This window comes from Mycteria americana, chromosome 4 (genome assembly GCF_035582795.1).
Source record: "Mycteria americana isolate JAX WOST 10 ecotype Jacksonville Zoo and Gardens chromosome 4, USCA_MyAme_1.0, whole genome shotgun sequence".
NCBI classification, from domain to species: domain Eukaryota; kingdom Metazoa; phylum Chordata; class Aves; order Ciconiiformes; family Ciconiidae; genus Mycteria; species Mycteria americana.
In genome coordinates this window covers 56,532,418-56,541,561 of record NC_134368.1, presented here as the reverse complement: position 1 = coordinate 56,541,561, position 9,144 = coordinate 56,532,418, and the positions used below count along the sequence as shown (strand labels likewise).

Below are 9,144 nucleotides of genomic sequence, written 5' to 3'. Positions count from 1 at the left end.
GGCATTGGCTCTGTCGGGCATGGGGGAAGCTTCTAGCAGCTTCTCACAGAAGCCACCCCTGTAGTCCACCCACTCCAAAACCTTGCCATGCAAACCCAATACTCTATGGCTACAATCTGCTGAGCATGGTCAGTGTTTTATGTCCTTTGCCCAAGCTACAGTCCTCAAGTAAAGACGACCTGGAGTTGCATGAATGGGCCTTTGTTCGCTGCTGACTTCTTCTGGGTGCAAGCTCACCAGCCATTAACAACTCCAACGTCCTTCTTTCTCTTCTGCCTCTGTTGTTAGATTTCACTGGGATCTCCTGAGGTTAAGAAGTCACTGGGGAGAGGATATTAGTGCCACATGTCTAGTTGGACAAAGTGAGATAAAAAGCTGATAAAGGAATTATGTATCTGTCCTGGTTTCGGCTGGGATAGAGTTAATTTTCTTCCTAGTAGCTGGTATAGTGCTGTGTTTTGGATTTAGCATGAGAATAATGTTGATAACACACTGATAGTTTTTTTGTTGCTAAGTAATGCTTACACTAGTCAAGGACTTTTCAGCTTCCCATGCTCTGCTGGGTGCACAAGAAGCTGCGAGGGGACACGGCCAGGACAGCTGACCCCAACTGGCCAAAGGGCTATTCCATACCATATGGCGTCATGCTCAGTATATAAACGGGGGGGAGCTGGCTGGGGGGCAGGGATCGCTGCTCAGGGACCGGCTGGGCATCGGTTGGTAGGTGGTGAGCGGTTGTATCACTTGGTTTTTTTCATGGGTTTTGTTCCTCTCTCACTCTCTTGTTGTTTTCCTTCTCATTACAATTTATTATTATTGCTAATTTTTTTTTCCAATTATTAAACCGTTCTTATCTCAACCCATGAGTTTTCTTACTTTTGCTCTTCTCATTCTCTCCCCCATCCCACTGGGGGGGAGAGGGTGAGCGAGCAGCTGTGTGGTACTTAATTGCCAAGTGGGGCTAAACCACAACAGTATCATATTTTAATTGCATACAATACATAGATAATATGTATTGTATATATGTATTGTAATATTTTGTAATACAATATTATTGTATACAATATTATACAATATTATACAATATTATTGTATTACAATATTGTATTGGAATACAATACATAGATAAGCATAAAGAAAAATTCTCTTCATAGTGAACTGCCCTAAAAGGGGAGAGAATGGGGTCTAGAGATCAGTTAAGTCTTTTCTGGCAAGTATCAGAGCAAAGCATTGAGCCTGAGGGCCTGTGTGAGCAAATCATAAAGGGGCGGCACCGTACTTTCCCTGCGTGCCAGGGCCGCTGTTACACCTCGAACCTGGGCATCTTGAGCAATCTGGCAGAGCAATGCAAATAAAGCAGCTTCTGCAACATAGTTACGCAAGTCGGCTTGTGTTTCACTGGCACCATGTGCAGTCCTTTTTCTTGCCACCTTCTTCCTAAAGACTGTGCCACCTACCCCTGCATAGGCTGCAGACAGGATCCACTGCCCAGCGTTCCCAGTTGGAGGTACCCACTCTGGCCAAAGGAGATGGTTTCCAGATGTCCTAAGCTCCATTCCCTGAAAAAAACATTTCATGGACTTGATGTGTATATTGCTAAAGAGATGAGGGGAATTTTGAGGGGAAAGGAAACATAAAGGGATCAGAGAAGAGACCAATAAGGAAAAGGGATGGGAACTTTAGAAGAAAGGAGGAAAGGAGAAAGATAACTGTCAAGGAACAGACTGGACTAGAAATACTTCGTTGTGATACAAGTTTTTCTAGGAAGTGCAAGTCACTAGGTCTTACCTCCTGAGGCTTTGTAGAACTGTCAGCACATTTACAGGAAGGTAAGTCATGTTGTTTTGGATGTGTTTTGATGCAGAGTACACAGAATATGTCTTTTACCTTGAAGGCCTTACTGGGAGAATTTAGAGGGTTTTTTATATACATTATTTTTGTGTTGACATTTTGTGTTACACTACCACTTTTTTAATTGCACCACACCCCACAAATTTTCAACTTGACATGACAAGGCATCCTCTGTGATAGTGGTATTGCCTACACTTTCCCAGAGGTGCCCAGCCTTCTGCTCTGAGGTCTTCAGCCATCGCTCCACTCTCAGGTCAGAGATGTATGGGTATATGGGGTGTGCAGGGAGTCGGGGAGCAGATTTTCCTTTAGCTGGGAGAGGAATGAGTCTTTTTTGGTTTTTGAGGTTGGCCACCCATATGTGTGGTCTTTCCCAACTGATGTGTCAGGGTTGCAGCATGAGGTCTCTGCTGGCTGGCTGGTGGGAAAAGGGGCTCAGAGCAAGGTGGCTCAGAACAAGCCCATGTTCAAGCAACTTCTTGAGGGAGAATACAAGTTAAACTGGCCAATTTTGTATAACCAAACAATGTATTTTGTCAGCTCATTACTGTAAGCAATATGCAGAAGAAATCATTTGTTACTTCCATCTAGATAAAAACAACGCAGTTAGAGTCATAGTGTCCATGTGTGAGTTTGGCCAACACAAGGCTTATCTGAGGTTCCTCTACCTTATATGTGCCACAAAGACTATACAGTTCAGAAGGTATGCAAGCACAACGTGTAGTATCTGCTATACTGTGAGCAGTCATAGCTTATCTGCAGCATTATCATAAATCAATACATTTATGAAATTAGTTTCCCTATGAACTTTGAGATGACCTTAGCAGGCGAAATTTCTGTGACATCTGTAGATCTCTACTCTCAAGAAGCAGCAAGAGACATTAATTATGACCACTGCTATATAAAGGAAAAATACGTTATTACACTGTAATACACTGTATTACACTGGATGATGTGATTGTTGGAGGCTGTCTCGGGCACAGCGATCACAAAATGATGGTGTTTTTGATTCTTGGAGAAGTCAGGAGGGGAGTCAGCAGAACTGCTACCCCCCAGGAGGACAGCAGGACTTCTGGAGGGCAGACTTTGGCCTGTTCAGGACACTGGTTGACAGAGTCCCTTGGGAAGCAGTCCTGAAGGGCAAAGGGGTCCAGGAAGGCTGGACATTCTTCAAGAAGGAAATCTTAAAGGCGCAGGAGCAGGCCGTCCCCACATGCCGAAAGACAAGCCAGCGGAGAAGACGACCAGCCTGGCTGAACAGAGAGCTTTGGCTGGAACTCGGGAGAAAACAGAGAGTTTAAGACCTTTGGAAGAAGGGGCAGGCAACTCAGGAAGACTACAAGGATGTTGTGAGGTTATGCAGGGAGAAAATTAGAAGGGCCAAAGCCCAACTGGAACTTAACCTGGCTACTGCTGTACAAGACAATAAAAAATGTTTCTATAAATACAATAGCAACAAAAGGAGGCCTAAGGAGAATCTCCGTCCTTTATTGGACGTGAGGGGGAAGCATAGTGACAAAGGATGGGGAAAAGGCTGAGATACCTAATGCCTTCTTTGCCTCAGTCTTTAAAAGTAACACCAGTTGGTTTTGTGGTACCCAGCCCCCGGCGCTGTAAGACAGGGACAAGGAGCAGAATGAAGCCCCCCTAAGCCAAGGAGAAATGGTTAGCGACCTGCTACACCACTTAGACACACACAAGTCTATGGGGCCGGATGGGATCCACCCAAGGGTACTGAGGGAGCTGGCAGAAGCGTTCACCAAGCCACTTTCTGTCATTTACCAGCAGTCCTGGCTAACCGGGGAGGTCCCAGTTGACTGGAGGTTAGCAAATGCGATGCCCATCTACAAGAAGGGCTGGAAGGAGGATCTGGGGAACTACAGGCCTGTCAGCCTGACCTCGGTGCTGGGGAAGCTGATGGAGCAGATCATCTTGAGTGCCATCACATGGGACGTACAGGATAACCAGGTGATCAGGCCCAGTCAGCATGGGTTTATGAAAGGCAGGTCCTGCTTGACCAACTTGATCTCCTTCTATCACAAGGTGACCTGCTTAGTGGCTGAGGGAAAGGCTGTAGATGTTGTCTACCTGAACTTCAGTAAAGCCTTTGACACAGTCTCCCACAGCATTCTCCTGGAGAAGCTGGCGGCTCATGGCTTGGATGGGTGTACTCTTCACTGGGTTAAAAAAACTGCCTGGATGGCCAGGCCCAAAGAGTGGTGGTGAACGGAGTTTACTCCAGTTGGCAGCCGGTCACAAGTGGTGTTCCCCAGGGCTCAGTTTTGGGGCCAGTTCTGTTTAATATCTTTATCAATGATCTGGACAAAGGGATCGAGTGCACCCTCAGTAAGTTTGCAGATGACACCAGGTTGGTCCCTCTACAGAGGGACCTGGACAGGCTGGATCGATGGGCTGGGGCCAACTGCATGAGGTTCAACACGGCCAAGTGCTGGGTCCTGCACTTGGGCCACAGCAACCCCATGCAACGCTACCGGCTTGGGGAAGAGTGGCTGGAAAGCTGCCAGGCAGAAAAGGACCTGGGGGTGTTGGTTGACAGCCACCTGAATATGACCTGGCAGTGTGCCCGGGTGGCCAAGAAAGCCAATGGCATCCTGGCTTGTATCAGAAATAGTGTGGCCAGCAGGACTAGGGAAGTGATCATCCTCTTGTACTCGGCACTGGTGAGGCTGCACCTCGAATACTGTGTTCAGTTTTGGGCCCCCCACTACAAGAGAGACATTGAGGTGCTGGAGCATGTCCAGAGAAGGGCAACGAAGCTGGTGAAGGGTCTGGAGACTTATGGGGAGCGGCTGAGGGAACTGGGGTTGTTTAGCCTGGAGAAAAGGAGGCTGAGGGGAGACCTTACTGCTCTCTACAACTACCTGAAAGGAGGTTGTAGAGAGGTGGGGGTCGGTCTCTTCTCCCAAGTCACAAGCCATAGGACAAGAGGAGATGGCCTCAAGTTGCGCCAGGGGAGGTTTAGATTGGATATTAGGAAAAATTTCTTCACCAAAAGGGTTGTCAAGCATTCGAACAGGCTGCCCAGGGAAGTGGTTGAGTCACCATCCCTGGGGGTATTTAAAAGACGTTTGGATGAGGTGCTGAGGGACATGGTTTAGTGGAGGACTTGGCAGTGCTAGGTTAACAGTTGTACTCCGTGATCTTAAAGGTCTTTTCCAACCTAAATGATTCTGTGATTCTGTGAAAAGTCTTGGGGGGCTGGGGAGAGGAACTTAGTTTCTAAAGAGCAGAGCAGACTGTATGGATGAATACCGTGAGGTCTGCCATTCCCCAGATGGAAGACAGGTCACCATCTGTGGACTCTGTTAGCCTTTTTCTGTAGGAAGCCTCAGGCCAGACTCACCTTTGTGTTCTGTGGGTTTTTGAAATTGTTTAGCAGGGGGTCTTGACCTCTGTTCTTCTAGCCCTGGCCAAACACAGCTCGCGTCCCTGGCAGGCTGGAGTTGAGTCTCAGATCACTAGAACACCCTGCTGTCCCTGAAGTACCTGCCTGAGGTTACATATGTCTACCGCGTCTCTTCCTGTGTACCCCTTCTTAAATTAATTACAGTCGTGCAGGTAAACCTGAGAGACTGCTGTACTTAGTAATTACTAGTCAGATTATATGCAGTATCTTATTTCTTTTTTGCTTGTTTCTGAAGGAAAAATCTTGCTTTCAGAATGCTGGGCATGCTTTGAAAATAGATGAGGCTTGAAAGCCACAGCAAAGGCATGCAGTGCTGACTGCCACCCAATCCCTTGCACCAGGATGTAAGTACATGGGCGCATGAGCATGATGGGGCCTGCAGTTGTGGGTGTTGGTGGAACCAACAGGTCAGGCAATAACTCACAAATTGAGCAGGGTGTTGCACATGGTAAGAAATGTGCATCATCTCGCAGCACTTCTTGCTGACTCAGTGATTTTTGTTTTCCCATCAGCATGATCGGCACGTTGTCCTTGGTCACTGTTCACTGAAAGCCATTCCAACAGATTAATGAGTAGCTGGACTGTAAAACTAAGGAATCAGGAGCAGGTACAGCTGCAGCCAGATGGTGTATGTTTCTGAAGCAGCTTGCACAATAGCATGTTTTAATATATCATCTGAGCTCTTATGAGTGTCACCAAAGTAATTCAGCAAAGCCTTCATGTTCTCACTGTGTCCCTGCTGCTGTGAATTGAAGAGCCACTCTCTCCTTTTCTTTTTGCACCTACAGTGCCACTGAGAGCAGTGGGTTTGGAGGGCAGCCTCCCAGGGAGGTGGAAAGAGGGGACAGCTTCCAGCCAGGGCTTTTGCTTTCTTCTGTGGTGTTGAGGGTAACCATAGGTGGGATGCAAAAAGGGTGGGGAAGAGCCTGACAAAGGAATCAGGAAGACAGAGGTGCTGTAAAGAGTGAGGTTTCAGCAGATGGGTGGGTTATTTTCGTTCTAGCGCTTTGGCTGATAAGGGGTGGGACTCTGAGCTGGGAGGCTTGGCTAAAAGATCAGAGCAGTGTACTTGCAGGAGCACTTCACAAGACTGGCATCCAGCATATTGGACAGGACTTGTGGTATCAGCAACGTGATTGCTTTGCAGCTGACTGAATTCTTGGTGCAAGAAATCAGTGGTGGCAAGATTGGAAACAGACACACCGGTCAACATGAGCACAGCAGGCAAAGTAAGCAAAAGTTTATATTAGAAAAGTTTCTTTGCTGCAGCCGAGTAATGCATTTTTAAATGCAGTTTCTTTGCAGGAGCACTGTAAGTCCTGGTGGTATAGCACAGATGAGCTTTTAGGAGGAAGCTGGTACAGGAGAGCTGCCTTTGCTTGCAGGCCACTGTACTCTCCTAGGAAATGGTTGTTACACTCTTCAAGGCAATAACTTATTTATTTATTTTAAACACTGAGGCAACATAAGATAACAGCACCAGAATAAGAATAACCTCCCCTCACAGTTAGCAAACTCTTTTTAATCTCTGATTGGACAGTTTAAAATATGATACAATGTAGTAAGTGTTCAGATCAATATATTTATCAGCTCTATCAGTTTCCATTCTGAGATCCCACAGTGGTTTAAACTATTTTTAGCTTCTTTATAATTCATATCTATTTGCTTTCTAAAAAAAATAGTTAATATTGTGTTACATTTCAGAGTGTAATCGTGCTGATGTTAGGACAGTCATTAAATTTGAATACGTGTATAACAAGTCTGGAGGTTAAGATAATGAAGATCAAAAGTAACTATCACATGCAATGCAGTACTGAGCTGGGACTGAAATGAGTATTCATGTCTTTGCTAGAAAGTAAGTGACAAGAGAGATGTAGGTTAATACCCCTGCTGAAGACGGTATATGTTGCTTCTTGCACTATCTGAGCGATGCTAACATACACCCAGAGACATGCAAGAGAGGTCGATGGACAGGAACCCAGAGATGGAAAATGACTGAAGGCATGTACCTTGCTGGAATGTGCCTTAAGAAAGTACCAGGATTGTTTGCTGTTACTGCCAGCTGTCTTCACTATTTTAAAACCAAACAAAACAAGAGAAAAAAAAATAATGCTCTCTTTAACTCTGAGATACCACAAGTGCAAAATTAATTGTAGTTCACTTATAGGTGAATTCACTAAGTTCAGTCCTCCGCCCAGCCTTGAACTGAGCATGATAAATGAAGTCTTGTGATGTAACTAAACTGCCTTGTTTTACTTTGTTTATCTTGGACTAATATATGAGTTACCATGGAGTTTACGTGACCAAGCAGCATAATCCTTATGCTTTGTAAAAGGGTGTTTTTCTACACCTACCCTCTCCCTGCTGCAGTAACTTGTAAGGCTGGTAGAACACAGGAGCAGAAAAGAAAACCTTGTGACTCCAGCTAGTGCTTGCCTTAATAGATGAAATGGGTGACAGTGTGCTGGTGGTGCATCTGTGGGATCCTGTTATAGTTGGTAAAAGTTCACAGGGACTCAGCCATCAGAACAATACATAGTTAACCAGTGTCTAATTGTAGGAGAGATTTATTTGTTCTCAGCAATCCCCAGTTCTTGGCTACCTTTTGTCTTATAAACACTACGTATGCTTTGCATGTGCAAGTTGCAAAATCATTATTGTGCTATGTGGGATTCAGTATAAATACATAAGCCTTTTTTTTTTTTAAAGTAAGTTTCCTAGAAAATGTGGCCCTTTAAAATGTGATCTTTGGCCTCACTTGTGAATTTTTTACTAATCACGCTTGCATTTGACACGTGAAACGTTAAATTTAGTGCAAACCTCTCCCGAGTCTGTCTTTTTCAAAGCATTGTGCTCATTCCCAGTTTGGGTCTGGCTGCTGAAAGCGCACTATTTTATTTCATATGTTTGGTATTTCCTAGTAATTATTTTCTTTGTTACCAGTTGACAATTTGTTGATAATTAGACATTATTTCTACTTCTACTTAAAAAGCTTTGATACTAAGAAGTTGCTTTATTTTTTTTTCCTGTGAGAACTTTGCAGCACACCAGTGTTAAGTTGTCCCAGGGTCCCAGTCACGCAGGATACTTGTGCATGTGCTAAACTTCTTGCATCGTGGACTTGATTCGCCTCCGTTTCCCTCTCAAGATAATGCCACCTGAATGCTTGCAGTCAGTAGGACTTAACTGAGTGACTGAGGACTTAATAGAGTGTCACCCACAAGGGTGACCATGGAAAATCATATTCCAGCGCCTGGAGTCATTTAAAGCTCTGGGATGGGCAGAGACCACCAAGGAAGAACAGGAATGAATACAGGGACAGAGAGGCCCCACTACCTTTGAATACGCTAGGAGTGAGCTTGCAGGGTGGAAACTGGGGCTACCTTCTGTCCGAGGGCCTGGGATGAGGAATGGACAATGCTCCTCTCTCTTCTGAGTGCATTTTTCTCTCAGTGGCAGATGATCAGAGGAGCCCAGAGGCCCATCAGCACCTGGACAAAGCCTGCGGACCTAATGGACAAGCTTTAGCCTAACAGACAAAAAAAGCTGTCCTGGGTATTGGGAGTAACCCCACCTGAGTTAAATATCCCTTTTGAGAAGCAAGGTACCTTAGCATGGATAATCTTGCACTAAAGGCACTGTTGCTTCTTCTAGATTACTTCTGCATAGTGCTATGTCATTTTACATAGGTGTCCTCTCAGCCATCACCTCATGCCTGAACTTGGGCTGTAATAAAACATTTATAAACCTGTATGAGGCTCTGAATTCCATTTTTAGGAATTTTGTCAGTTCCCAACACAGGCAGTTCTAGGCAATACAGACTTTATCACAACCTGATATATGGCGTCATTTAGTGTGCCATCTCC

The 9,144-nt window shown here is 45.3% G+C and overlaps 1 long non-coding RNA gene across 1 annotated transcript; it reads right to left on the bottom strand.

Moving 5' to 3' along the window:
* Window positions 1-80: 80 nt before the first annotated feature.
* On the bottom strand, window positions 81-9,012 carry LOC142409290 (uncharacterized). Its single transcript, XR_012775559.1, has 3 exons — window positions 8,662-9,012; window positions 1,458-1,559; window positions 81-321 (listed from the first exon to the last, which is right to left on the bottom strand). It is a non-coding gene; the product is annotated as an uncharacterized LOC142409290 (long non-coding RNA).
* Between the last annotated feature and the right edge of the window lie 132 nt (window positions 9,013-9,144).